The sequence below is a fragment of the Opisthocomus hoazin genome, chromosome 5, assembly GCF_030867145.1.
Source record: "Opisthocomus hoazin isolate bOpiHoa1 chromosome 5, bOpiHoa1.hap1, whole genome shotgun sequence".
NCBI classification, from domain to species: domain Eukaryota; kingdom Metazoa; phylum Chordata; class Aves; order Opisthocomiformes; family Opisthocomidae; genus Opisthocomus; species Opisthocomus hoazin.
This window is the reverse complement of record NC_134418.1, coordinates 3,564,078-3,587,641: the sequence shown is the minus strand read 5'-3', so window position 1 is coordinate 3,587,641 and position 23,564 is coordinate 3,564,078. Positions and strand designations below refer to the sequence as shown.

Here is a 23,564-nt window from a genome sequence, read left to right as displayed (position 1 = left end):
ACGGAGGACATGGCAGCAAGCTTTGGGGCACGGATGGAGGATGAAAGAGGCACAGTTTTGGTTTCCTCTTCACTTTGTGTTTGGTCAGAAGTGTCCTGAGAGCACTGGAAAGTGCCGGCAGATCAGCTGCAAGTGATACATCCAAACGGTGCAAGAGATACATCCAAATCTCCCCCAAAGAGGCTCCTCCAGCAACAGGACGTGTTTCTCTAACCCAGTTGTGTTCACAGCATCATCCTTGAGGGCTCTGATGGACCAGCATCGCTCAGCCAAGCACAGACACCATTTCCTTACATCACACTTGCCCCATCCTATCCACCGCTAATACCATGTTTACCAGGTGTCTGTTTTGCCTGAAGACATCTCATCTGGAGGGCTTCCTAACCTCAGAAAAGTGGTGCCTTGGACCCTCCATCAAGCTGGTGCATTGCTGGAAAGTGGGGCCAGGAGCGTGGGAGCAAGCGCCAACATCCCGAGGACTTGATGAGAAAATGTTTCTGGTTGTGTGGTGGGTGTGAGAGTGTGTGTGCAGCTTGGATTAACTGTCCTCAGATGGAAAAATGTCCTCTCTATCCTGGACTAATCGAGAGGGGTGACAAATGTTCCCTGTTTCTCTGTTTTGCTTTTTTCTACCTGGAAGATATGGAGAACTGGATGATGGAGAAAGAGCACTACAAGGCTCAACAGAGCTGTAATTAGGGCCAGATCTAATGAAAACCTACAAGCTGCCCTGTGGTGGCTAAATAAACAACCCAGCAGACGTGAGGGGAGACCTGCCCAGAAGGAAGACCATTTTGCTCCTGTTTACGATCACTCTCAGGGGCTGCAGGACCTCTGGTGTCAGTGATCAGAAATGATCTTTCCAGGAACGGAAAACCCAGAGGGACCCAAGTCAGACAGCACCAAAAAAATCCCTGATGTCCCTATCTCTGCTGACCTGTCTCCAGCCCAAACCTTCTTGCAATACCTTGGTGTTCTCTTGTGCTTTTCCTACAGCACCCCACAACTGATGCAAAACCTTTCTCCACTGCCCCCATCAGCCAGAAGATGACCATTACCTCTCAAAATCTGATGGGCTGTGGCCCTATCCTTACTGGAAATTTTTCTTTCCTCCTATTACAGGCTTTCATTCTTTTTTTTTTCCTCACCTGAGCTTTGCAAAGCAGCTTATGGACCGATGGGGTACCCCGTAATCTGGTGTTGTATTGTCTTTTGTGCCTGCACCTCCAGGGAGAAAAAACCTCCTGCCCCAACCCTGCTTACATCTGGTTTTCACTTTGCTTGCTGCCAAACCAGCATTTGGTTGCAACTGTGAGAAAAGGCTTCACATGGTTTTATGAGGGCAGGGGTAAGTTAAGCTTGTAGATAACCTGCTAAGCAAACGGTCCATGGGATGCTCCACCTCGGGACTGGCAACACTGCTTCTGCCACCAAGAGGAAAGTGGCATTGGACTCACAGGGTACTGCTTCCACCCCAACGCTCCTGGGGCACCATTAAAAAAACCCGCTTCTGCAGACATTATTTTCCCCCACCATCAGTGTCAACAGGGAGAAGGTGGGGAATGATACCCCGGTTGCAAAGCAATGGGCGCATCTTTCCCAGCAGAAACGAGAGAAAGGTGGAGAAGGATGTTGTGGGAGCAGGGAGAAAGGGAAAGCAATTTTGTAAATGATTTGCAGAGGAGAAATTAAACTCCTGGATGTTTTCAAATGGGTGCAGTAATTCTCGGTTCAGCCTGTAGAGAGGATGAGGAGGTATGGTCGAGGACTTGGACCCAGCTAATCTGGTCTAAGATGACCATACCCATTTGGTCCCTTGCTCACCATCAACCAGGAGAAGAGAGCAGATCTACCAGGTCAGGTTAACACCTACCAAGCCCAGATCCTGTCTCCCAGTGGTGGCCAAAAGCCTAAGTCAAGGCGGAAAGAGCAGGGCAAGCACATCTGATATTTCTGCTCCATCCTCCACTGTTTTCATACCTCCTATTAGCCACCATTTTTCCAGGCTGAGGAGTCCCAGCCTGCTCCTCTTGCAGAAGCCATGACAGACCCTGCCATGTTCTTCCTAACATATTCCCATCCCATTCCCTTTACAGCTGACATCCTCCCCAGCCTGCCCACCCCCGTGCATGTCACTGCACCTCTCATGTTGAAACAGTCTCCTGTCCCACACACAAAGCTGATTTTCTTCCTTAACCACCTCTTGGACCTTGAACTCCTTTCAATCGCTGATAACTAGTTAGTGCCAGATCAGCAGGAACCAGCTCACGAGGACCCAGGAGGAGATGGTCACCACATTCATTTTGGGCTGGTGCTGAAGTAGGAAAGTCTCAGCCAGGCACTGCAAAATTCCTTATGGCCAGGATCAAATCCCAAATGCTTTTGCTTCTGCTCCTGCCTCCACATCAGGCAGCAAGACACCTTCTCCAGACTCAGTGATGCCCTTGACACCCATACATGTCCTTTGGACAGAACTTAGACACTGGATTTTCATTTACAGCATTGATCCCCTCCCGCATCTCTAACCCAAACCGAATGAGCAGCTCCTCCAGAGCTCTGGAGCCCTCAGCACAGGAAGGACATGGATGTGTTGGAGCAGGTCCAGAGGAGGCCCCAGTAATGATCCAAGGGCTGGAACCGCTCTGCTGGGAGGAAAGGCTGAGAGAGTTGGAGCTGTTCAGCCTGGAGAAGAGAAGGCTCTGGGGAGACTTTATAGCCGGCTTCCAGTAGTTAAAGGGGCCTACAAGGAAGCTGGAGAGGACTTTTGACAAGGGCAGGGAGTGACAAGACAAGGGGTAATGGCTTTAGACTGAAAGAGGGGAGATTTAGGTTAGATATGAGTAAGAAATTCCTCCCTGTGAGGGTGGTGAAGCCCTGGCCCAGGTTGCCCAGAGAAGCTGTAGCTGCCCTCTCCCTGGCAGGGTTCAAGGCCAGGTTGGATGGGGCTTTGAGAAATCTGGTCTGATGGAAGGTGTCACTGCCTGTGCCAGGTGGGTTGGAAGAAGATGATCTTTAAGGTCCCTTCCAAAACCATTCCATGATTCTGAGTCTGTGAGCTGCAAATCCTCCAGAGGCAGATGCTCGGGCCAAGCTTGTCTGCTCTCTCCATCCTATCCGCATCTCTGGAAGCAGCGAGCTGTGTAATCGTTCACATCCCACACACAGCTCACCCCTTCTCCTGGTCCCCAAGCTTCAGACACATTTTAGGAAAGACCTTTAACCTCTGCCTGTCTGGTGTTTCCACCACGTGTGAAGCCAAGCGTGCTGTGGGCATGGACACACTTCAGCAGCACAGGGAGTGTGTTTAGGGAGCTGGGCAGAGCTTGCAGGCAAGGGGAGCTTCAACTTGTTTTGCACCAGGACTGTTGGGGCAAGTGTGTCCTAAAGCAGACTGCAGCATCTCTCAAGGTCATGCCAAGGACAAGGCTACCTGAAGGCATGTGCAAAGAGCAAATGACCTCTAGATGATGATTTGAGACCCTTTCTTCTTCCATTACGAGAATTATTCCCCCAGATAGCGATGATTTTATACACCCTTATATATCAAACCCCTCCTCAGACTGACCTTTCCCAGGCTGGACATTTCTAGCTTAGATAGTTGTTCTCCATAAAACCCCACTCCCTACCCACTCCCTTTCTCTGTATCCTTTCCAATCCTGTTGTATCTTTTATTAGGTGTTGTGACCAGAAGTCTTGGAAGAGTAAAGCGAGGCCAGGGAGAAGGTCCTGGATGCTGGTTTTAAGCAGACTTGTGGTATGTGTTAAGTGTGGATGCAAATCACCTCGTAGCAGTGCTGGCTCTGGAGCTGGCAAAGGAGGAGGTTGGACACTGCACTCCTGGCTGCTCTCTGCTCCATGAAATACCAGCAAGACACCGGTCCTGCCACACATGGGGACATCCAGCTCTGTGCACAGAAGCCATCCATCCCTCTGCCCTCTTCATCCTCACTTAGAGAGACCCTGCATTGCTTTTCTTCCCAGGCTGCATTTGGTCCATTGAGGCTTTTTTTCTGTCCTGGTCCAGGCCTTACAGACGACAAATGGCTTGAGCAACAGGTTGCTTGGTTGGGAGGTTGGGAGGGAGATGTGGAGAAGTGGAGGAGCTGACCTTCGGTTCCTGGCCCGTGTCCATTTAGCTGAGAGCTCGTCCTCTCCCCCTCCTCTTCTTGCTGAGCATGGACCACACACCAGCCCTTCAGAGCATCCCTTTTCCCTAGTTCCAGTAGGTTTGCATACATTGCTCCATTGCATGGGGAGAAGACCTTGGTGACCAAGACTCACACCTCTGCCCCAGCTCCCACCACTGTGCTTTGTACTGCGCATCCAACCCGAATCGGCTCAGCATCTGTGGCCTAAAGCCAGGCAAAGGCTCCCAGTCCTTTGTCCCGGTACGGAGTGAAGACGTGCCAGTGGAGAAGGCTGAACCAACACCTGGTCTCACCACTCCTGTGTTTTTTTCTCAGTCCTGCCTTGAGCTCAGGGCAGCGAGATGTCTCAGGTGTGCATGTAAAATGGGAAGCAGTTGTGAAACAATCTCCAGAGGAGCTTGGCATGTGTTATAAGCTTGCACTTCATCCCGGCACAGCATCCTTATTAATTTGTCTGGGCTGTGAACAATCCCACGCCGTTTGTCTCACCTGTGCTGCTGACAGGGACTGCCGTGGGATCTGCCTGTACAAATACCAGAAGTATTTTCAGCGTTTTCCCTCTGTAGGTTTTTAAATGAATCTGTGCTGACAAAGTGCTCAGACATCCCTGGGAGGCTTTACAAGAGCGTCAGTGGCTTTGGGGCAGTGCTTCAGACAGCTTGCAGTTGGGAGAAGGACCACAGCCAAACTACACACAGATGTTGATCTCTGTCTCCTTTTCAGCAAGGAAAGGAGCAACACTTAGCCAAAAACCATCAGGAGGCAGGTAAAGGAAGAAATCAGGAAGAAAAGGAAGAAACCCCTTCCTCATGCGCCAATAGCTGGCGTGGGGAGCTCCCTGCCGCGGGATGCAGTTGGTGCTGGGTGGGTACCTGGGTTCAAGGGCAAACTTGACAAGTTCATGGACCACAGATCCACCACGAGCCAGTGCAAAATGCCCAGAAGTCACATTTAGGAGTGTATTGAGGGAACTGAGGCTGTCTAACAGACCCTTTTCTATCGTCCTTCCCCTTTGGTTGTATTGATTTTCCCTGCTGTTCATCCCTGAAACACTTAAGTGCCCCCACCATGTCCCAGGAAGGCAACAGGTTGAAGAAAGATCTGGGAAAACACAAATGATCGTGATGCAGAGGATCTTCTGTGTGTGATAGTGAAAAAACCCCCAAACTACAACCCCCCTTAATATTTTGCTAAAGAAAAATAAACCAGGAATATTTCTAAACTGAGGATAGATCATCTGGCATGAAGGTAACTAAATTTGTGTCACTTGCCTGGCTTAATTGCTTGCACACTGAAAATGCAGAGTGAAGTTTTCAATAGGACCGTCCCGCACGCAGCCTCCATGAAAACATGTTTGACTGTTGGGGAAAGCTTCTGTTTCTTGTTTCAGTCCAGGGCAGCCAGGGCTGGGTACGAGCAGGACAGCAAGGAGAGGATAAAGCTCTGGAGAGGAGAGCAGGAGTCTGAGTAGGTGTGGGAGGAAGACAAGACAAGAAACTCATCTCCAGCAGGAAGGTGGGATGGTGGGGGATGGGAGATGGAACTTGGTGGCTGCATTTTGGGCATGCTGTGGGAAGGAGGAGCATCCCTGGCAAGAGGCAATTTGGCCCCCAAGGAGGAGCTAAGGATCCAAATCCACCGGTAAGGACAGATGCAACACAGTGTTGGTGGATCATGGGCCACCCAAACCAGGGTTGCCCTGGGGCAAGCACAAGGAGTGCCTTGGCTCAGAGGCAACGCTGTCGCAGAGCCCAGCTGGAAGCTGGAGAAGTCCCGTGATGCCATGCTAGCAGGTAGATAAGCTGGAGGAGGCAGCAGGTTGTGTTGACTTGCAGAGAGGGGATGCCAAGAAATGCAAGACCTGGTGGCTCACCAGCATACCAACGCGTCAGTGGCACCAGGCAGGGCAGCGCAGGTGGCACAGGTACACTGAGCTTCAGAGGAAGACACGACCACATGAACACAGCTACACTACAACGTGATGCCAAATGGGGCCTAGTCCCAGGAGGAGTGTAAGCTCTGGAGAAGCTCTCCACGACTTAGTAAGGAGCTCTTTAACTCAGTACAAGTGGATTCCTAGTAGAGGAGTCACCCTGGTGCAAACAGACCTCTGAGCTCTTGAAGAAGCAGATAAGCAGAGCTTGGACAAAACATCTGTGCACAGCTTCCTGCCTTGTCTCCGTGGCTCCTAACAGCCTCTTCTTGATCACCTTGATCCTGCCTGCTTCCTCCTCTCTTCGCAGTCACTGTGACTCTGCAACCTTCATCTCCTCATCCTAGGAAGCACCAATCTGTGAGGCTGGTACCTGTTTGCCTTGGGAAGTGTCGTTTTTGCCTGATCTAGTCTGGCATGTTCCCTGAAGACCAGTGTTCATAGAATCATAGAATCATAGGTTGGAAAAGACCTCTAAGATCATCAAGTCCAACGGTCAACCCAACACCACCATGCCTGCTAAACCATATCCCAAAGTGCCACATCTACATATTTTTTTAACACCTCCAGTGATGGGGACTCCACCACCTACCTGGGCAGCCTGTTCCAGTGCCTGACCACTCTTCCAGTAATGAATTTTTTCCTAATATTCAATCTGAACCTCCCCTGGCGCAACTTGAGTCCATTGCCTCTCATCCTATCGCTAGTTACTTGGGAGAAGAGACCAACACCCGCCTCACTACACCCTCCTTTCAGGTAGTTGTAGAGAGTGAGAAGGTCCCCCCTCAGCCTCCTCTTCTCCAGACTAAACAGCCCCAGCTTCCTCAGCTGCTCCTCATCAGACTTGTTCTCCAGACCCCTCACCAGCCTGATGATTATTGCTGATGTCAGCACTGCACTGATGATGGCTGTTGAGCTGTGCCTTTGACTTTGCTCCCGGTCTGAGGTGGCTGCACCACAAGCGAGGTCCTGCTGAGACGCTGGCCGTGGCAGGAGGGAGGGGGGTTAAACACCCCCAAATGTCAGTGGTCCTAAAAATAGCCAGACTTTTCGCGCTCACATTGACTCACCCGTCACAGACCGTGAATTCCTGAGACACATCACGGGCTGTGGGGAAATGGCCTTTCTCTGTGCTGCTCCAAACAGACCCTGTGCTTGTCTCTGGAGTGACCCTTGGTCACCCTCTGAAGGACATCCCCAACCTCACAAGCATGCAGGGGTGGTGGGGTGGGAGACCGGGGAGATGTGTCAGCATCCCAGCAGAGGTGGGCTTGAAAGGAGGGAGGGCTGAGCACTCTCACTCTCTTCTCCTTCTCCAGAGATTTTCTAGGGTCCCATCTTGGGTTCAGCCTTATCAGTGGGGTTTTCTAAACCTTAGGTGCCCTCCTCCACTGCAATAAGACACCCAGAAGAAAGTAGGACCTTCTGTGTCCATTCCCACCAAACTGGATTTCAGTTGTCTCTGGCTTCAAGTCCACCCTCTCCTCCAGGTCAAAGTCCCCCCCATCTCTTCCCAAGTGCCAGAGCTTTAACCCCACATGGGAATGGCTCAAAGGTCGCTTCTCAAAAAGCCTCACTTGGTGGTTCCAGCCAAAGAGCAGAAATGCAGGGAAGACAGCCCCAGTTATTTTGGAGATGTGGCGTCCAGGAGTCTGTCCAGCTGCCTCTGGCCACCTCAGCTGAGATCACAGGCAGGGGCAATGCAACCTCCAAAAGCCACCAGGAGACCCCAGGAGCCCACACAGTGGTGGGGTCCTGTTGGCCAGAGGGGTGGTGGCCACAGGAGATGGGGTAGAGGAGGAGGTCAATGTTTTGTTTAATAGTATTTAAATCAGATGCAAAGAGCTTTGGTGCCAGCCAACTCCCTTCTCCCTGCAGGAGCCCATCCTGTCCTGCTCAACCCTTCCCACCAAGAGATGTCCCCTCTCCAGCACCCAGACCCTCACGGTCCTAACCCAACCTGCCCAGAGCTCTGCGGTTTGATCACTGAGGCCCACTGCCACCAAGAGAAAGGTGCAGAAGGATGTGCTTACATCTCCTGCCCTGCTAGGTCCTGCTGGTGTAGAGACACCCAACCCACAGCTGCAGCTGGGGTTAAAGGAAGGGTTGTCATTGATATTTTGGGAGCCACTTCCTTCCCCTGCCCTCCCCTACTCCAGAATAGCTTTTTGTCTTTGGGTTTATTTTCTTTCTTGCATTAAAAAGGTTTGACCCTGATGTGTTTTGAATGGATTCAAACGCAGCATTGAATACCTCTTGGGATGTGGCTTTTTTCAGCAAGAGGGGGAGGAGGGAATTTCGTTGTGTCCAACCTTGCAAACCTTCAGCAAGGAAAAGCATCAGCTTTTCCTACTGCTGTTGCTTTCTGCCTGGGTCTGTTTCTCTCTGATGAGTCCCATGTCCTCACCCAGCTCCTCCCTCAGATCAAACGAGCCAGCCACCCCCACGCATGCCACTCATCCTTCACAGAGCTGTTCAACGACAGCTCCACCAGCAGAACTCCTCCTCTGCAGCGGTAAAAATGGGTTATCCACCTCTTGGCTCGCACCTGGCCGGGTCTGACACAGTCTCTTTGTGAGCTGCCAGGGGGTCTTCACCCCTCTGCTCCACAAAATGCAAGTCATCACAAAGTCTCAGTGTGCCCTTTGTCCTGCTGAGACCTCATGGATGGGTCCAGCTGGTTCTTGCGTGTTTGGAGACTAAAGCACCAGATAAATAGTGCAAACCCAGGATCTCCCTTAGTATCCACTGCTGCCTGATTTCTACCCCTGCCAAGAGCTCAAAATGCATCAGAGATGGTAACAGAGGGTAATGGGAGCCTCAGGTGACGTCGCCCTGCAATCCTGGCTACAGAGATGGGCTGCATCTGCTGTGACCATGGCACTTGGCCCCAGGACTCCCTATGGAACCCCTATGTAGTTTCAGAGGAGGACGAGTGACCCACACAGGTGGTGAGATGACAGCGTTCTGTAGCCGGGGCCGCTGGCAGTGACTGATGGCATTACATGGGGTTGAGACCTGTTTATGATGTTTATTCACCCAGTGGATGCCCAGCTAAAAATCTCACCCTCTTAAAATAAAGAATAAGAAGTCTGGCTAACAATCTGGCCTTTCAGCATCTCTGGCAGAGAGTGGAAGGGTCTTGGAGACCCCAGTTCCATTTGAGCTCTATTTTCTCCTCTCAAAACGCAGAAGAACCAACACTGGCTACCAGGACAAGCGCTTGTTGGTATTCTGGCTCAAGAAACTGATGGCATTTACTCTGCAATTCAGTTTGCAATGAATGAATCCCCTTCCCAAGCATTGGCCATATCAGATCTCTCCTGGAGGTTCACAGACAACCGGGAGGAAGCAACTTTTGTCTTGATTTTTCAAAATGAAGAGCAGTGAAATAACTGAGCTGCAGCAGCATTCTCTGTCCCCAGGCTGGAGATCAGAAAATTGCTGATAACAATGGAGAAAAGGCAGAAACGCTCAATAATTTCTCTTCTGGCTTTGACAAAAGCAGGCTGATGTTCTCGTGTTGCACAGGGGCAACAAAGTGCTTTCTAGTCCATTAGTAACCTAGGAAGATACTAAATGGCATGGCCTAGGGATAAACATTTTTAAACAGTGGGCTTGGATTAATTTGCTCCCGAGAGTCCCTTAGAAGCAGGGTGAGGAGTGGTGTGGCCTGCTGCTCATCCTCTCTAACAAGTCCTGGGATTTCTTTCTGATCCCATAAGACTGGAAAGATGATAATTGCAGGGTAATATTCAAGAAAAGGGGAAAGAAAAAGAGCTGGAGTGACGCAGCTTAGCCCGGCAGAAAGCGAAGCAGTGTTGGAGGGATGGAGCGTGGGAAGCTGTCGATACAAATAGATGCCTCATGCAAAAGGGGACTTTGCAGATTTGTTCAACTCCATTTTGGGCAGGTTGTATTAGATGACCCAGGCAGCTTCGCAGATGGAAATATGCTCCTGTGAGGTGCTTTGGTTTGGAGTGACACGGTTATTCTGGTGAAAAAATGAGTATGATTTATCATTGAAGTGTATGATGGGCAGTGGTGAAATGACGGGTCTTGACTGGGTGCCAAGGGTCTGGGACAGGGGTGTTTCTAGCTGGGCTCCACAAAGGTCCTCCCAGCCTCCATCCTCCCCGTGCAGATGGTACTTAGAGAAAAAAGGAGCAGGAAGTGTTAAAACTCACTGATCCTTCCCCGTATCTCCCCTGTCACACAGCTTTTCAGGGATACCTCATGCCTGGGGTTGCCTTTGGACCCCCCCAAATGGTTTGATGCCATCAGAGGACACTCAGTCTCCATGACACTGCCTGGTCCCTCCTCACCCAACTTAATGACGTTTTGTCCTCCATGAATTTTTGGCGGTGGATTTTTGCAAGGGAATTATGCCCTCTGAGAAAAGCTACTGCTTTAGGTTTGTCTTTAAGCCAACAGTTGAGTGATGTCCAGATGCATTTTGAGGAAGAGCGAAGAGCCGCATCCACTCATCACTTCATGCCATAAACAGGTACTTTAATTTATTTTAGGCTTAAAGTAGCCAGTCTGAATATGCTGGAAGTTTTGGTGCCTCTCAGGCACTCTGGGAATTAAAAATCACTGTACCAGGCTATGATTCCCCTCTTGCAATTCCTCTGCTTCTCTACAAGTTACAGGGATACGTGTATAAGAGGTGGCCCTGGAGCAGAAGCCATCTCACTGCTGCAATTCCCACCTCCTACGTGGGACGAGCCGGCCACTGCAGACCTTCAGGGAGGCAGAATTCCCCGAGGTAATTCATGCCAATTACTGCAATCAGCTAATTAGCAAACAAGATCGATTGAAATGATGTTACGGTGTCAACAGCTGTTATACAAGCTTGCCCTTGCCCGTGCTGGAGTAAAGCCATCCTGGGAGGGTCTGTGAGAACTGTCCTGATCGAAAAGTCCTCGCTGATGGGCAATGGGAAGAGTTAAAGGGGATGCAGTGGGTAGCAGTGAAGCTAAGACGGAAAAAAACATTGCTGAGACAAATTAAGAAGGAAAAGTGCCGAGAATGGAAAGCGATCCAGGTAATGGCTTGCAAATAGGAAGGGGATGACAGAGAGAGATGAAGACCACCAGCCAGCCAGGCTGAGATGAAAGGGAGAAGTCAGCTCTTCATCGGGGAAATATCCGGGCTGCTCTGTAGGGCCCCCCCTCCAAAGGAGGGGAGCAGGGGGGATTTCTCCTCTCCCAGGCAATGCCGGGGTCAAACAGCCTGGGAAGATCTCTCTCCTCCCCATCCACAGGCACGGTGCAGGCAGAGGGCAGGAGATAACGCTCATCCACGTCCTTGACCCACACCAGAACCAGCTCTGCAATTAACAATGGTTGCCATTTTTGGAAGCGAGTTGCCAGCCTGGGTTTTCTTGAGATGCAACGATCTCCCGATGGGAGTCAGAGCCGGGCTCGCTCCATTTCTACCTGCAAGCATCTCCTTTGGGAAATGCAAGCCTGAAGCTGGATGGGGCTACCAGGGCGGGATATGGGGCTTCGGGACCAGCTCCACCCAGGAGCCAGAGACCGGCTTAAAGCCTGTAGAGACATCGGCTAATCCTCCCTTAAGCCTGCTGTGATGGATTTAAAGGGTGTTTGTGTCGCTCGCCCCCAGGATCAAGATCCTTAGAGGATAAGTGTCCAGAGGAAATGAAAGGATTCTCCTTCCCGAGATGGGGCATGACACAGAGACATGGCCCCCGCTGGGATGCGGGGTGGGGGGGGTGGCTGGTGTTATCGCCTGCGTGCTCTCCCTCGGAGGAAAGGGATGGTTGCTGTCATCTTGTGCTGGACTTTAGGCTGGGGAGTTTTGCTGCCTGGCTCTGGAGCTGGCAGATGCCCTGGTTTTGTCATGGCAGCTGGCCCAGCGAAATCTCTGCCTGCCTTTATAACCCCGGAGGGGTGCAAAATTGCTTTGACCCCCATGCCAAGGGTGGAGAACTGAAGCAAAAGGGTTTTCCCCAGTTCCTGTTCTGGCCAAAGCCGAGGCTGGAGCTATAACCACAGTTGTCCTACGCTTGCTCGAATTCTCTGCTAAGGAGGAGGGGAAAAGACGTCAACAGATGATGGGAAAGTTCATGAAAGAAGGAACAATTAAGTTTTCCAGCTGCAAGGAATAACCTCTAGGTGGTGGATGCATCTGCACAACTCAATGCTGAGGTAGCTGAGCAGGCTACGCGGGCATTCACGGCACGGGGAGGCAGCTCAGGGATAGCTCGGGTGACCCACAGGACTTGTTTTTAAAATAAACAGTTCCCTTTTATTGCCTGAAACCCCTCACCCCTGATGGAGGAAACATATTTAACCAAGAAATACCGCCGTTAGTCACCTTTGGAGCTTGAGGCTTTGCTCACGCCTTGGCTGAAGGACCTCTTCCCAAAGCCATGTACCCACCTCGCATGATGCTGGGCATGACCCAGCCCTGCTTGGAGCCGGCGTGGCTGCCGGCCGGGCTGGCCACTGCTGCTCACCCAGTTGGAGAGGGAAATAATCCCTCCTTTCTTTCCCGGCTATCAGGAATGCACCACACCTGGTGCCCCTCGGGGAGTGTTTGCAGTCCGGGGCTGGATTGTTTGCCCAGGGCTTTTTTTTTTTGTGTGTGTATGTGTATTATTATTATTAAAAGCTAATTTGGGCCTCTCAGAGCATGGAGGGGAAGACAAAGCCTTTTGGCTGGCGCTGAGGAATGTCAACAGGCCGTGGGTTGGTTTGGCCGGTCCCAGCAGTGCAGCACAGCCGTCCTGAGCTGCAGGTCACAGGTGAGATGAGTTTGTTCAGGCTCTGCTGGGAAACAGACTGGTCATTGTCCGTGGAGGATTGCCTGCCCCAAACACGTGCAGGTCACACATTCACTGCTTTAACCACAAGATTAGGTTTTAAAATATCTCATCACAGTCCCTAATTTAGTTCCCACTGATTACAGTCCTTTGCCATTGCTGCCCTGGGCTTTGGGGGCTGCAATACAGCCTAGCAGAGGGAAACTGAGGTCTGCACGTTAAGGAACATGCCAGGGGCCACACGAAATGCCAGCAGCAGAGCACAAAACAGAGAACAAACTCTCCACTCGGGATTCAACACCGCTAAAACCACTCGTGGCTGTTGGGCACGTCCTGATCCCCAAAGAGATCAGTCTCTGGGGTCTGCAAATGCAACTGCAACTGCATCCCGGCTCGGAAAACCATTGGGAGGGGGGAAGAGCGTGGATCGAAGGAAGGAGGAGAGCAAAATCCTGCTGCGCCATGGCTGGCTGAGGACCAGCTCAGCAGCAGTGATCTGTTGTTTGTGTTACAGGAGGAGCTAGAAGCCGTGGAGAACATCGGGGTCTCCCCGAGACTGGCACGAGAGCCGTGCTTTATGGGCTGTATTCAGCTTGCTCCTGGAGATGGGTATCTATGCCGTTGCTGAGCTGAAACTTGGTAGAGCTGTGGCTTCTCCTAGAGGCCTTTTGAGAAATGTATTTATTTGAGGAGGGAGAGATTTGAGCCAAGAACAGCTTCTGGTCTTTGCTAGACCCCCCCTGCTCTGGGCAGGGGGAGCAGGACCATGGTGGCTGGAGGAAGAGAAGAGATGTGGGATCTGAGTTCTGTGCACTGCAGGGGACATGGGGGTGCAGCTCTGCCCATCCCAGATAGTTTTTGGGATGCTTTCATCCTCTCCTTTCTGTCCTGACCTCTCTGAGACACCCTGAGGAGCCAGCCTGGCTGACCCCCATTACAGGGACAGCCCTCCCTGGCTTTCCACACAACACTTTGGAGCAATCACACCGAAGGGCCAACAGCAGGGCAAGATGCATGGTCTGGCCAAACAAAACACCAACATATCCCTGTCTCTTGCCCCCTGTCCCCTCTCCCTATCCCCTTGCAATTCCTTGCATCGCTGGAGGCAAAAGATCCCTCTGCAGGGAAATGTCTGAGGTGGGATGGCCGGTCCTCCCATCCCCAACTTCTCAAGTGGGATGGCTTGGCTGTTACTCCAAGTGCTTGCGAAGGGCAGAGCTGGCGGTGTAATGGAGGCATGGTCCACGGGGAGTGGAACGAGCTTGTGCTAGATCAACTGATATAATTAGAAGGCACAGACAAGGAGATGAGCTCCTGTGCCCGAAAGCTGGTCTGGTTTTTCCAGCTCCAGCAGCTGGGCTAATAAAAGCTCTGACCTCCCCTTGCGCATCCTCTTCGGAGCGTGTCTGCAGGGCGCTGCGATGGCTGTGAGCTTGGGGAGCAGCTCCCATCCTTGAATGTTTCCAGGGATGGAGCATCTACAACCTCTCTGGGCAAAATCTACCACTGTCACTTCGGCCAGGCTGTCTCCTCTTGCCCCTTTACCCTGGGCACGTTGAGGGTGGGCAGTGTCCATCCTCCCCAAAACCACGCAGCTGGGGATGCTCACCCAGTTGACCTTGCCTACCAGTTTCATGCCCAAGGAGCCTGTCTTCATGCTGTGGTTTGGGCAAGAACCCCAAAGTGGCCCCAAAATTACAACCCTCAGAAAACCCTCAGGCCATGCTCTCCTGTGATGGTGGGGACGAGATGGTGGACATCTATGGGAACATCTCCACCAAATTCCAGCCCCACAAGCCACGGCTTCTCCATGGAAGGATGAACTGGGTGAGACATCTCCGTTCATCTGCAAATCCATCTCATCTCCTCTGGCAGCACTGACTCACAGAATCACAGAATCACAGAATCACAGGATCACCGAATGTTAGGGGTTGGAAGGGACCTCTGTAGGTCACCCAGTCCAACCCCCCCTACCGAAGCAGGGTCACCTAGAGCAGGCTGCACAGGTGGGTCTTGAATATCTCCAGAGAAGGAGAATCCACAACCTCCCTGGGCAACCTGTTCCAACTCCCCTAATAATCCCCCAGAACTTGTAAACTGGCCTCACAGCAGGGATTTAGCAGGACTTCGTGACAGGGAAACGGGAAAACCCTGGTCATCTAGAGGGTGCAGAGAATGCCTGGGCAAGCAACATTCCCGCTGGATTGGTGGGACATAGCCACCTGGTATGGAGAGGAAGAGGTCCAATGTGCCCTGCTGCTTGGCCTTGGGACTGGAGGGAAGGAAACATGGAGAACCACTGAATGATACAGGGTCTACAACAAGGTGTCTTGAAAACCTGAGCCTATAGAGAAGGTCCTACAGGTATGTAGGAGAGGTGCATCAATGCAGGATGAAACCCCACCAAGTGCACTGGACTTGCTCTTACTTCCTCTGCACAATAAAAACCACATCCCATCCTCCTTCCCAATTTCTCCCTGGCAGACACGGATCCGGTGCTTATGGAGCTTCCTGGTGGGGAACCCGTTTCCCCTGGGATTCACTGGGTGCTGGAAACACGAGCAGCAGTTGTTTCTCACAGGTTTTTTTCCTGGCTCGGATCATTATTATCATTACTGGTGCTGGGCTTCCAGAGAAAAACATGTCTTTGGGCCACATACCAAGGGATTTGGTTAATTCGTCACCCGCAGACGCACATATATTTATTTAAAAGCGTCTCTTGTTACGTTACTTGGCAACTTCCGAGCCCGTGTATATCTCCAGCGGATAAATATTTGCAAACTTGTTTGTGTGAAGAGCAGCATGTGTTAATAATATGATCGTCTTTCTTCTGAGCTTCCTACAAAGAGAATGGGCTCCGTTACGTCTGTCTAAACCTGGAGCATCTCGCCGGCCCACAATCAGGATCTGGCCCCAAGAGAAGGGGAGAGCTGTGTATCTCCATGCCGGTGGTCTGGTGTGAGGATCAGGCGTGTGAGTTCGTTTTGCATCGATCAGCGCTGCAGTTCAGGCTCTGGCAGCACCCACTGGGACCAGCTGAGGACTGAAAGGCTGGAGGTGGCTGTTGGGTGGGTGGTGGGAGCGGTGAGGATGCTGGTGGATGCTAAAGGGCATGCAGGGGCTCAGAAAGCAACCAGAAAAAAGTCATGGAGCAAAAGGGAAAGCTCGGATCATTGAGTAAATCCCTGAGCTACCAACTGCTGGAGACCAGGAGAGTTTCTCTGATGTCTCAGCTAGCCTAGGCTGCTGTAGGTGTAGCCTTCCTGGATCCTTGTGCGCACAAGAGCTGCCTGTAGTCTACATGCTCCAGTGAGGCTCCAGCTGCTGGAGTCACGTTATCCCGCAGCTTCCCCTGCTTTCATCCAAAGGAAAAACCCAAAACTTTTCCAGCCCTTGTGACCACCCCGAACATTGATCCACGCGTGTAAGAAGGAAGGTGCCAGCCACTTCAACGGTCAGTGGGGAGGAGGGGGAAGGCAGAGACCTGGCCACCAACTCTCATCTTGAATCAAACTCTAGCAAGGCTCAGACAAAAGCCGTCCTTCTGGCCCAGGAGACAGAAAAAACCCCAACATATTCATTGCAAAAACAATTCTGAAAGGCGGACTCTCAGCTAAGATCACTGAGAGCCTGATTTCAAGCCTTGCAGCAGCTCCGCTGAGATGAAGCAGAAGTTTCTACAGTTCCTCTACCAAGTCAAGAGGACTTTCAACTCCCTGTGCTGAGAGAGCTCTTGGGTCCAGCCGACCCTGAACTGTAAGCCCTAAGCCATCTCCCTCTTTCCTGATAGCTGCTTTGACGCTTGTGTTTGCTTTCCTTGCTGATCAAGGAGCTATGTGGACCTTCTTGCCCCCTAGGAAAGTGAACCTCCTCCTGGCTACGCTCTCCCTGCCTGCTCAGCTCCTGTTCTGGGACCACCACTGTGAGGATCTCAGAAGAGATGTCCTCACCCCCTGCCTCACCAAGACGTGTTCCTGCAGGAACAGTGGGAAAAAGCAAAAGTCCAGCACCTGGCTTCCAAAAAATGGGTGGTGTCAGCAGGGTCCTTTCCCCCTCACAATGATGCCTGGGTGCACGTTGCTCTCTGCCAGGAACCACCTGGCTTGTTGCTGGGTCTCAAGGTGCTCGGACCACCACCACCTCCAAAATCACAGAATCACAGAATCACAGAATGGTAGGGGTTGGAAGGCACCTCTGTGGGTCATCTAGTCCAACCCTCCTGCCGAAGCAGGGTCACCTACAGCAGGCTGCACAGGACCTTGTCCAGGCGGGTCTTGAATATCTCCAGAGAAGGAGACTCCACAGCCTCCCTGGGCAGCCTGTTCCAGGGCTCCGTCACCCTCAGAGGGAAGAAGTTCTTCCTCATGTTCAGACGGAACTTCCTGTGCTTCAGGAGCTTCACAGCCTACCTATGGCTCCTGGTGCCACCACGACCTGCAAGGAAAGGACTCCTGGGCTGGGAAAAGCCTGACCAAAGGAGGAATGCAGCGACCCAATGTGGGGTATAAAGGCTTTACCCATGGAGGAGAAGCGTGGGTGAACTGGAGGGGCTGGGGGGGGTCCCTGCCTGCTCCCCCCTGCTCGTGGGGCAGGGATGTCCGGGCTCCTGGACTCGTGCCTCCATTTCACTTTCAGAGCCCTCAAATAATAACCATGTTTGCCAGCTCCTGTGACAAGAATGACTAATGGGGAAAGATCCTCCTCGAAGGGAAACAAGAAATCTCCTCGTTTCACCCTTTGGTTGCTGGATTTCTCTGACAGCCCCAGGCATGGCTGGGCTTTTCTTGGTGTGCTCAGTTCCCCTTCAAGAGAAAGCAGATTTTAAGCCCTATGACAGCTCCAGCAACACCATCTGAACTCTTAAGCTTCCCCGCTGGGACGTGATTCCCTTCAGAAACTTTTTTGCAGCCTGTTTTATCCAGATTCCTGCTCCACGCTGAGTTATCCTGCAGCGAGTGCCTCTGACTGCTGATGCAGTGTGGTTTTCACAGCGCGTTTGGAAACCACCCTTCCCATCTGCCTTTTTTCACAAGGCAGGGGGCCGTCTTTCCTCCTCCTCCGGGGAGGGATGGGCGATCAACAGATGCCCTCATCGTGAACCACCATGACATGATGATGCCCCTGTGATGGATGCTGCAGCGAGTGCCCAGGGCTGATGCCCCACGGAGGCTGGGGCTCTCCCAGTCCCATCTCTGGTAGCACAAGCTGCTGCTGTCTCCCAAGTATCTAGGTTCCTGCAACCAGATGTTGGACTTTCGGATGCTTTTCTACCTCCTCCTTTTGGACCTGGGGGCTGGGGGTTGGTCCCTGAGGGCATCAACCCAGTGACCCAGCAAAGACTGGCTCGAGAAGCGCTGACCCTCGTCCCTGCACGGAGCCCATGCGGCCACGCACGCCGCAAGAAGCCGACGGGGGAAGTTTCAGCCCCTCCACGAATTCATCCTCTCCCCCATCATTGTCACGAGGCCAACGCTCAGGACAACGTGCCCGGTTCCCTTGTGGGAGCCCGGACGCCGCAGACGGGGAATCACACCGCCCTGGCATTTCCACGCCTGTTTTCAGTCCGTTCGCCTCCCAACCTCTGCAGAAAATAAATTCCCCAGCCAGGCTGAACTCGGATGACAGCATCGCCTGCTATATATAGCCCCGGCAGATCGCCGCTCGAACCGGGGCCACACGTAAACAAACCGCACAGCTCCCTGCGTGGACAGGGGACGGGCGAACGCACCGCACGTGATGCAGGAGCCTCCCACCCCTGGCTGCTCGAGACCCCGGGTGCTTTGAGATCCTGTTCCCTTGTTTAATGTCAGCACCTCCCTCGGGGGCTCGGCCGCTGGCATAATCCGCTGCCCGAGCATGTTTGTGGATGAAGGATGTGCTGGAGGGTGTTGAAAGCAGAGTGTGGAAGAGCTAAGGGAGTTGCCAAAGGTTATCCCGTGGGGCAAGTGGCATCCCGTGGCTTGAATTACACCCACCGACTCCCCGCTTGAATTAAAGAAGCTGTTGGCATCACCCCTCCCATGTACTGCGACGTGGGGCAGAAAAAGCCAGCACAGCCCCACTACAGCATCTGCCCACCCCTCCTGCCTCCACTCCCGTCTCCCTGCAGCCCTTCTGCTTGCATCTGCCTGCTCCTCTCCCTGCCCGACCCTCTGCCGTGGTGCACGGGGCTGCATGGGGCTGCACAGAGCTGCATGGAGCTACATGGGGCTGCATGGAGCTGCATGGGGCTGCATGGAACTGCGTGGGGCTGCATGGGGCTGCATGGAGCTGCATGGGGCTGCATGGGGCTGCATGGAACTGCGTGGGGCTGCATGGGGCTGCACAGAGCTACACGGGGCTGCATGGGGATGCATGGAACTGCGTGGGGCTGCACGGGGCTGCACAGAGCTACACGGGGCTGCATGGGGCTGCACGAGGCTGTGCTGGGCTGCATAAGGCTACACAGAGCTGCATGGAGCTGCATAGAGCTGCATGGGGCTGCATGGGGCTGCATGGAGCTGCATGGGGCTGCATGGAACTGTGTGGGGCTGCATGGGGCTGCATGGAGCTGCATGGGGCTGCATAGGGCTACACAGAGCTGCATGGAGCTGCATAGAGCTGCATGGGGCTGCATGGGGCTGCATGGAGCTGCACGGAACTGCATGGGGCTGCATGGGGCTGCATGGAACCACATGGGACTGCATGGGGCTGCATGGAACTGCATGGAGCTGCATGGAGCTGCATGGGGCTGCATGGAGCTTTGTGGAACTACATGGGGCTACATGGAACCACATGGGGCTGCATGGGGCTACACAGAGCTGCATGGAGCTGCATGGAGCTGCACAAAGCTGCAAGGAACTGCATGGGGCTGCATGGGGCTTCATGGGGCTGCATGGGGCTGCACAGAGCTACATGGGGCTGCATGGAGCTGCATGGGGCTGCATGGAACCACATGGGGCTGCATGGGGCTATGTGGGACTGCACAGAACTGCATGGGGCTGCATGGGGCTGTGTGGGGCTGCATGGGGCTGTGTGGGGCTGCATGGGGCTGCACAGAACTGCATGGGGCTGCATGGGACTGCACAGAGCTGTGGGGGGCTGCATGGGGCTGTGTGGGGCTGTATGGGGTGCGGAGCAGAGGGAAGAAGGTGTCGATGTGCAGTGGGGACCCAGGCCAGGCTCAGCTGGCAGGCCTTGCCCCCCTCCCCCAGCTCCCCACGCGTGCAGGGCAGGGGCAGAGGATGCTCCAGGGATGCTCCGGAGGCTGGGGAGCATCCAGCAGCCCAACACTCCCCTCCGGAGCGGAGGGACCGCTGGCAGCCACAGGTCCCCAGGCTCCTGCCTTGACCCTGAGGAGCAGCTGAGGGTGGCAAGAGGGGGTCCCTGCCCTCCCCCCCACCCCCAGGCACGGCCACATCCCCGGATCGGGCTCTCTGCTGCAGTGCAGCAGCTCCAGCCCCGCTCGCTCCCGGGGAGCTGGCACGGGGGATGCCTGCCTTCATCCTTCCTTCATCCCGATGCCCTCCCCGGCTGCTCCAAACCCAGCTGGAGCGGGATGAGCCATGGGGAAGAGCGGCAACTTGCTCCTCTCCGGCGTGGGGACGGAGCCCGTGGGCCTGGGCACCCCGGGGAGCTGAGGGCAGCGGGGTGGGTTGGCACCCACAGCGTGCACCCGTGGCTTGGGGAGGGGTCGCAACGGGTGGGGTGGAACACTTGACGCCTGCGTCTCCGCGAAGCCGTGGAGGCATCGGTGCCTCCTTGGGTGAAGTCCCAAGCGGGGAGACCCGTGGCGTGACGTGTCGTCGTCCCCCCCCTCCAAAAAGTCCTCCCTCCCTTCCCTCCCCACCGCTGCTGGGCGAGGGCCACCCAGCACCGAGGCAGATGACATAATTCCCAGCAACTGCACGTTAATCACTCGGCCGCCAGCAACCTCCTTTGCTCGAATCCAAACCCCCCCAACAACCCCCCCCCCCCCCCCCCCCCCGAGCCCCAGCCACCGCTCCCCTCCCTGACATCACTGCGAAAGAAATAAAGAAATAAATAAAAGCAGCTGAGGATGGGGAAAGGGGGGGGGAGGGAATAACCTGATCCTGCTGGGCACTGGCAAACAGGTCTGCCCCCCCCCGCCGCCCCTCCCTGCTTTGCACTCTATTTTTGGGTGCTGTCACATCCAAACGGGCCCCGCGGGGCCAAATCCAGGCAGCTGCGACTTTGGGCGCAAACAAGGCTCCCTCCCCTCCATCACACCCGAAATCGGCGCTGGCAGCCCATCCTCCACCCCCCCCCCCCCATCCTCAAAATCTTCCCCCCCTCAAATTATCTCTGGGTGGGTTCTTCAGGAGAGCGAAGCTCCAGCATTACGTCCCCCCCCCCCCCTTGCTCTCTGTGCACCCCACTTCTCTCCCACCCTCCGGCCACCCCCCCCCCCGCCTCTTAATACCCCCCCACCCCGTCCCACCTTCCCCCAGTACGGCTTCCCAGTGCCCCCCAGTACCTCCCCACCCTCAGCCTTACTCTTGGCGGGGATGCGCGGGGGTCTCGCTGGTCCCCGGGGCAGGGACCGGGCTGGGGACCGAGCGGCGGTGGCTGCGCGGCCGCTGCCGTCCGAGGGGTCTCAGCTCATTTTGTCGTGTGTCACCAACACACACACACGCGCACACACGCACACACACGCACACACACACACACTCGCAGCCACGTTTCCCCCCCCTTCTTGCGGCAAACGGCGGCCAGCCCCGACCCCACCCCCTGTCAGAGCAGCAGCCTAACAGCGAGGCAGGGAAGGATGGAGGGAGGATCTGCTCGCCTTCTTCCCTTTAACCCTTCCCTCGCCAACCCCCCGGACAGGGCTCCACGGGGTCAGGCCATGTCCCTGGCTGGCGAGGGTGGGATGCTGAGTGGACATCCCCCCCCCCAGACTTCCCCCATCCCCCCCCCCCCCATCTTACCCCCTAGGGCTCTGGGACAGGGGATGTTTCATGGAATCGTAGAATCACGGGATGGGTTGGGTGGGAAGGGACCCTACAGATCATCCAGTCCCACTCCCTTGCCATGAGCAGGAACATCTTCCACCAGCCCAGGGTGCTCAGAGCTCCATCCAACCTGGCCTTGAACCCAGCCAGGGAGGGGGCAGCCACAGCTTCTCTGGGCAACCTGGGCCAGGACCTCACCGCCCCCACAGTAAAGAATTTGTCCCTTAGATCTAACCTAAATCTCCCCTCTTTCAGCTCAAAGCCATCCCCCCTTGTCCCATCACTCCCTGCCCTTGTCCCAGCCCCTCTCCAGCTCTCTCGCAGCCCCTCCAGGCACTGGCAGCTGCTCTCAGGTTTCCCCGCAGCCTTCTCCTCCCCAGGCTGAGCAGCCCCAGCTCTCCCAGCCTTTCCTCCCAGCAGAGGGGTTCCAGCCCTCGCATCATTGCTGGGGCCTCCTCTGGCCCCGCTCCCACAGCTCCAGCTCTGTCCTGTGCTGTGGGCTCCAGAGCTGGATGGGCCTCAGACTCCATTTGGGGTCCAGTGGTGCCTTGGCTCTGTCCCTTGCAGCCTCCCCGCATCTCATCACCCTCATAGCCCGAAAACAAGAGCCCCCCCAATACAGCTGAGCCCCTGATATTGCCCCACGCAGTGGGTCAGGGGAGGTGTGGGGCGTCTTGGGGTCATGGCTGGTCTTTTGTGTGTGCTACCCACCTTGAGATCACGAAAAACCCATTTTGGCCCCTGGTGTGTGTTTGTGTGTCCCATCTCCAGGAGCAGAGCCCTTTGGGGTGGCACAGCCTGAACCCCTGGGGTCCTCCAGCAGGGCTGGGATGGGGACATAAAGTCAGTGTGGGAGATGAAAGCTTTTTTTCCCAACCCAAGGAGAGGCCAAGGACCTGAGCTAGCAGAAGGGGCAAACCCCAAACTCCCTCTTGCACAGATTATCTAGAAAAGGGAGATGCAAATGGCATTAGATTTGGCCAAGGACTCAAACCTTGGGGCAAATCCTGATGGTGATGTAGCACAGAGTTGCCTTCTCCAAGGAGAAATAAGAAAGGCCAGAGGGAAAAGGAGAAGATAAGGCTGACGATGCTGTCCATGGAGCAGGGCTTCCACACATGGAGAGGTCGGTGGCACGTACTCCTGCTTCCAGCTTCACCCCAGCACTGGGGTTGCTGCAGGAGGCTTAGGTCCTGCAACCTGCACTGTTGGGCGCTGGTTCTCCCCTTGGTTCCCTCCGTGGATCTGCGGTGGTCACTCCACTCCTGCTCACCTGTCGGAGGCCTTGAGAGGGGGACAAGAGGCAGAAATCGCTGCCACTTATTTCTTCTGCTTTCCAGTGAAGTGGCAGGTCAGGTAATTAATTATTCCTGCTAATAAAACCAGACAGGCACTCGACGACTCCCACAGAATTGCAGGCTGTGAGTATCTCTCCACATAGGTTGTTGCTGGCAGAGCTCCAGTGTGTGATCCTCCTTGGATGGAAAGGGCAACCGAGGCCCTCTGACTTCCTTACAGTCACCTTTGGGGACTGGGATTCCACCCCGGGATGCAGCCATCTCTCCCGTGGGTGGGACTCTGCTGCTTCCCACCAGCGCTGCCAAGCCATGGAGCAGTGCAGGTCCTGCCTGGAGAACTGGGTGGTCCTTCTGGCTGTTAAATCTGGCAGGGCGAAGGGAGAGAGCAGGGCTGCCGATGGGGGATGGAGAAGGTCAAGTCAAATGTGTCTGCTGGGACAG

General features: G+C 54.3%; 1 protein-coding gene across 2 annotated transcripts in view; it reads right to left on the bottom strand.

The window, feature by feature from the left end:
- The window catches only part of LZTS3 (leucine zipper tumor suppressor family member 3), a 60,098-nt gene extending 38,535 nt beyond the window's left edge, over window positions 1-21,563 (bottom strand). For both annotated transcript variants that reach the window (XM_075420264.1, XM_075420266.1), the window contains exon 1: window positions 21,368-21,563. The gene's annotated coding sequence lies outside the window, so the exon portion shown is untranslated. The remainder of the gene's footprint in view (window positions 1-21,367) is intronic.
- Between the last annotated feature and the right edge of the window lie 2,001 nt (window positions 21,564-23,564).